This window comes from Melanotaenia boesemani, chromosome 3 (genome assembly GCF_017639745.1).
Source record: "Melanotaenia boesemani isolate fMelBoe1 chromosome 3, fMelBoe1.pri, whole genome shotgun sequence".
Taxonomy (NCBI): domain Eukaryota; kingdom Metazoa; phylum Chordata; class Actinopteri; order Atheriniformes; family Melanotaeniidae; genus Melanotaenia; species Melanotaenia boesemani.
The window spans coordinates 10377890-10383889 of NC_055684.1; the positions used below are offsets into that span (position 1 = coordinate 10377890).

At 41.6% G+C, this 6000-nt stretch overlaps 1 protein-coding gene across 4 annotated transcripts in view; it reads right to left on the bottom strand.

Moving 5' to 3' along the window:
- dag1 (dystroglycan 1) overlaps positions 1–1479 on the bottom strand; it is a 51368-nt gene extending 49889 nt beyond the window's left edge. For all 4 annotated transcript variants that reach the window (XR_006009826.1, XM_041981356.1, XM_041981357.1 and 1 more), the window contains exon 1: positions 791–1479. The gene's annotated coding sequence lies outside the window, so the exon portion shown is untranslated. The remainder of the gene's footprint in view (positions 1–790) is intronic.
- Between the last annotated feature and the right edge of the window lie 4521 nt (positions 1480–6000).

Here is a 6000-nt window from a genome sequence, read left to right on the forward strand (position 1 = left end):
GATTTGTAGATTAAATGACTCATAAACCCAAACATGACAGGTTTGTCTCCATCTGAGGAGACTAAACCCGACAGGGCACAGCTCTTTGAAGACACTTCTGTCTCACACTTCCTCTGTCTGTCCTCTCGTCCCTCGGTCAAAGGAGACGTGTCCGCGCGGCGGCGGGCTGTCAAACGTCTCCATGGCGAAGAAGACGTGAGCGGAATCACGACGAGGTGGCCGCAAACCCCCTCTGGGGCGCACCTTCTTCACCTCCACACACACACACTTTGTGAGCGTGTCCCTCCACCATTACTGGCACGTTAATGTCCCATAATGAGGTTTGCGTCACCCGACACGTTTCTCCTCATCTGGTGCACTTAACCAAGTTGCAGTGAATGCACGCGCCCGTGGAGGAGACAGAAACAGAACAATGAGGTCAGTAACTCTGAGTGCACGGTTTGGGGAGTTGAAGATGCCAAAAATAAACCGGTCAGAGAGGCCCCAATAACATGCACCTGTTTGGTTTGGGAAGCCGCAGGCTGCCGTGGGTCAGCCAGCTGTCCGAACCAGAGGACGAGCAGGGCGGGATAATCAGCCCAAGTCAGTCGGACAGCTCCTACAAATATCCGCGACCACGGCTGCAGACTCAGACCCGGACCCGGGTGTGTTAGCGACCGAATTTCACGCCGCTCCCGAGTGCACCTCCGTCCGAAGACACTTCCATCTTTCCAGCAACAACATTCCAGCCAACATTCCCAACACAAGGACACACAAAAGACAGGAAATATAACTAAACATAGACACTAACCGTTAAATCTCCTCCAGCTTTTATATTCCTCCCCGTTTGTCAAGAGGCTTTAAAAAAAGAAAGAAAAAAAACTGCTTCTCTCCTTTCCTCTTCCTCGCGCTAGAAGTCTGGTGGCGACAGGGGGAGCTCAGCTTTCCTCCTTCCGCTTCACGCAGCAGTCAGACGGACAAATATAGGCAGAGGTCTCGGTGTCAGAGCTCCCGGTTCTGACAGGCGACGGTTTGTCTCCGCTGCTCCAAACTTAGCGGCAGCCGCACAGGAAACACTTCTCAAATGATTTTTAAAAACCCACACGGACCAGAAGCCAGACGTGACATAAAAACCAGTTCCAAAATCCGACACTGGAACCGATGTGAAAAAACTGTGTAAGATTTTTAGAAGAAAAGCAGGAAATCACATCTTTTGTTCCCGCGCTGTGGTCAGAAATCCTGACCGGTGTGTGGATGCGACACCCGGCTGCTCTCCGGACCTCAAACCTCTGCGACTGGACGTGCACCGTTCTCCCGAGGTCCTCCACGCAAATGTCCGCTACCGAGCCTGAAGGATGAATTTCCACCCGGAGGAGGAGGAGTGGAAGGAGAGAGGGCAGAGCCTCGCATTCTCTGAATTACTCCACCCACAAACAGCCTCCCCCACAGCACTCCTTCCTCCACTACCTCCACCTCTCTTTCATTCACTACATTTAAGCTTCTGTTCTCCTTCTTTGTCTTTTTTTTTTATTATTCTCCTTTTAGTACCTACACGTTCATGTTCAATGTGGCCTATTTTTGTATCCCGCCCCAAGGCACGCGCCCCAATCATAGCAAATAAATCAATATGTTTACTTAACGCCTTCCTCCCAAAGGAGTTAAAATGATGAATTGATTCTGTTTGAATGATTAGCCATATCATACATGTTCAGAATGATCTGATGATCAGGATATGATTTTATATCAGTGTCACGTCTGCCACATTTTTAATTCTGTTAATACCTGATTTTACATGATCACCTGTATTTATGTGGCATCACAGCAAGAAACTCACAAATCTAAAAATACAATTCATTCCTATTTTAGTTTCTGATGCTAGAACAATACTAAAGTTACCTCCAGATTCTGATATCCAGATTTCAGATCCTGCTGAAAAACTCCCATAACATGTTCAGATCTGTAGTCTACAGATGATATTGATTTTGATTGTTTCTGATTTGTCAAAGTTTTATTTGTGAAAATGCAGAAGCTTTCCTTTTTTATTTTTAGATCTATTGCCTTCCTTGCCACCTACTGAGGAAAAAATGAGCATGGTGTGTAAAATAATCCAGTCCTAATTTGAGGAGTCTAGGGGTGCATTCACCCTATGATAGTCTGCTAAACTCGTTAGGATTGGGGACTCGGTTCCGTTTTGTGGTGCAACATTCGTTTGTGTTCACACTGCACTAAAACAAATCACACCAATAATTGGCATATTCCACTCCCCACCAGATGGGGCACTGCATCTTAAATTGCTGAAGACTAGACACACAACAAAGAAGAAAACTCGTTCATCTGTAGACCATTTTACAAAATCCTGGTTTACAAATCTCCAAAACTGCCAATTGACAGAAATATTGCCTGATTTAGCTTACCACAACATTTATGGCTACCTAGTCAATTGACAGTCGCACTTCACAGAGACAGAATTAAAAGCTTACAAGTCATTCGAGGCTTTTAAGTATTTTGTGGCAGGATGGGTATCAGACCTTCAGCTGTGGAAAGTGCCCCCTAAAAATGTATTTTCTCTTCAAAGGTGAATGAGAAAACAACAGACGCAGATAACGTTAACACAAAGTAAAAATTAGGGATGTCTGGATGTTAGAGTTTAGTGCTAACTTTACAATTGCGGTGAGAAATGTTGTTATTTTATGGCTGTTTCGTTTATTGACACCACAAAGGAAAATAAAAGCCTTTAACTTCTACTAAACACTGAAAATTGTTGCCACTTATTTACACTGTGCTGAAGGTTGAAATTGTCAAATACTCTATCAGCTTCACCACGGTCGCATTTAAGGACCATTTATGCTCCCTTATACATAATATGTACGTCTGTCTCAAGAGTCATACGCTGCCGCCCTTCATGCTTCCATGCGATTTACGTTGCTTTGGTTGTTAAGTCAATTCATCCACTAGTGGACAGTATTTTCTATATAAAACAACTTTTATTTATGTAGTTTTGGCCAATGATTAAATAAAATGTAAGGCTAAAACCATGTCATTCTGTGTGTGTCCCTTTATAAAGCACTAATGTAATAAATATAAACACAAGGAAAGACAAAAAAGAACATGAGAAAGCTGTCTTTGGGCTTACGGCTTTCCATGCAGCACCACTAAGATGAACTGTGACTTTTTTCTGTGAATTTACATTTATTTTTCTGCATTTTCCAGCTTTACTACATAACACCCAGATCTTAAACTTTTGAACAGTTTCTTCCCCAAGTTGTCAAAGTTGTCTTCACCTCGTCTTATTAAGGTGTGCAACAAAACTGCACCAGTCAAAAGTTTGGACACACTTTCCCATTGGATTTAATGCAAAAGTGTGTCCAAACTTTTGACTGGTAGTGCATTTGAAGCTGAGATAGAGCAATATCCCAGATGATTTTAGAATTGGATCCATTTTTTTTGCAAAAAAAAAAAAAAAAAAAAAAAAAAAAAACAAAAAGGAAATGTGTGGGTAAAAGAGTTGGTTGGTCACCCTAATGTCATGTTATAATGTTACGAAGCACACTCGGAGGGCTATGCTGACAGCTGTTAGTGACATTAGCAAACTAGTTAATGTTATTGAATGTCATTGATTAGTGGTTTGTGTTAAGTTAGCGATTTTGACAACAGCCCTATGATGACGGTAAATAAATGGCTACTAAACGAAACACAAAATTTAAATTTTTACATCCTTATTGAATTTACATTTACGGCTGTCCTGCCTTCCTTTTGTTGCCATCATTTGAGTGCAGCTCTGGGCTGCCTTCATTTGAAGGGTTGTGTGGCCCTCACCCTTATGCCTCCCCCTTCATCCAAATGAGAATCAAGATAACATGAATGGGCCAAATAGAGGGGTACGCTAAGGGGTAGAAATGGGATTCAGCCTAAAACTCAGTGAAAGTAAGCACCTGTGACATCCTGGGTTTAAGGAGCTGTACTGTTACAAAGGAATTACAGTATGATTTTTACTTATTTACCACCTGATCGTTTGACAGTAGTTATTCTTTCTTGGGGAATTTTTTTGTCTGTAGTGCTATGTTTGAGCTATTTTAATGCAGCTGTCATGTCACATCTGCTATAACAGGAAGTGGTTGTCAACCATATCATTGTAGACCAGGTGTGTGTGGCGAACGAGCCGTTGACGTCAGGAAAGAACGCTTGTTGGAAAATATGTGGCCTCATCCACCTTAAAATCAGACAGAAATCCTGATTTCCTTCACCTCTTCCAGGGAGGTGAAGATGGAAACACTTGTGTTAGGATGAGAAGTTCATGTCTATCACAGCTGAACGAGCTGAATCTGACGTCATATTTGTGAGTCGTTTCCCGACTTGAAATGAATCCATTGGGCCTCATTCCCCAATATCTTCTTACAAATCTTCTAAAATTAGTTTTTTAAGTTGTACTTGAGAAGTTTTTAGAGAAAAACCTTCCATCAGCTTCATGAACGTGTTTGTGGAGCATGGAATTGCTCATATCTTACCTCTTATCCCCAGTTTCCCCCAAGACCATGTGCACTCCAGTTTTGTTTTGACCTCTGCGGCAGGTCAATTCACACGGGAGCATGTCAGATGAAGAGCGTCCTCGAGTGCAGTCCAACTAGCAGGATAGGCAAGATCATGAAATCACTGGCGAAATGGAGAATTTTGTGATTCTCCACTTCCAGGATAAGCGTCTTGTCATCCATAATGAAAAACAAAAAACAAACACGGAGACACCCTGACCGATTAATGATGTAATGTTCACACATATCCCCACGGGGGCTTTTACTTTGAAAATTACCCAAAGCTTTTAGCTCCCTGTCTGATTTCCTGTCTGGCCCTGTCTGAACTGCTGAACTTGACACATTCTTGACAAGTCCGTTTGCAGACCCTGAATTCTGACACACCTTTAGTGGGCAAACAGGAGAAACAGATGAGGAAAAATAGCAAACAGAATGACAAATTGATGAATGAAAAAAAAAAAATAAATAAAATAATAAAGATGTGCAATGAAGCCTAAATTTCCTCAGTTTTAAAATGTTTGCTTTGTCATAAATAATCACATGGTGAGCTTCAAAGACTATAAAAACGGTTTTATAAACAAACGGGTCATTAATTACTCCTGAGCTTGGACAGTGGCCGGCAGTCTGGTCCCATGAATGCGTCAAGATGCACATCCTTGTGCTATTGCTGAAGAGGGAAGTGGTACACTGTAGGATAAAATTTTATTAGATAGCCTGCTGTACCTTCTATAGTCTGTAAAGTAAATTCCCACCTGCTGTGATACCATTTTAGGATGTGGTTCACCTACAGAGTGAGTGGTGCATCTGAAAAATCCTCAAATAAAAAGACACTGTTGTAATAAATGAAAATTATTTTAGACCACATTCAGTGGGTGGATCTGAGAGTCACAGGTGACTTGAACATTTATGGAGTGATATTCCTCTGGATGAGAGTACAGATCTGGGATGTGTGCAGAAGACCAGCAGCAGAACTAGATCCGTCTTTACTGTGACTGGTTCTTGAATTAATTAAATTGATGAAAAAAATAGTTTAATTTTCTCTTGAGTGAATATTGGTATTTAAATCTGACAAAAAATCTGACAAAACATTACTGTAGTTTTATTATTGTATATCAATGAACAAAGTTCAAACCTGGGATGAGGGAAATATATGTACCTCAGCTGAGTGATTTTCTTTCAGCTTGGTGTGTAGTAGTGTGAGCTCTCAGGTTAGATACTGTAGCCTTTTCATGTGGATACCATGAGACTTCAGTGCAATGTCCCAATGTTTGTTTACACAATGCTGTACCACCAATCTCAAAAGAGGAACACAGCTGCTAATAAGAAACCTATAACGCTGCGGAAAAGTAAGATGTTGTTACTGTCTCTGTGGTATTTTGACCATATTTGGTCTAGACACGGTCATGGCTGGATGGTTACTGGCCAATTAAAATCAGTGTGACCATATGTTGCTTGATGAGTTTGTAGGCTCCACTATCCTAACCTTTTACAGGAT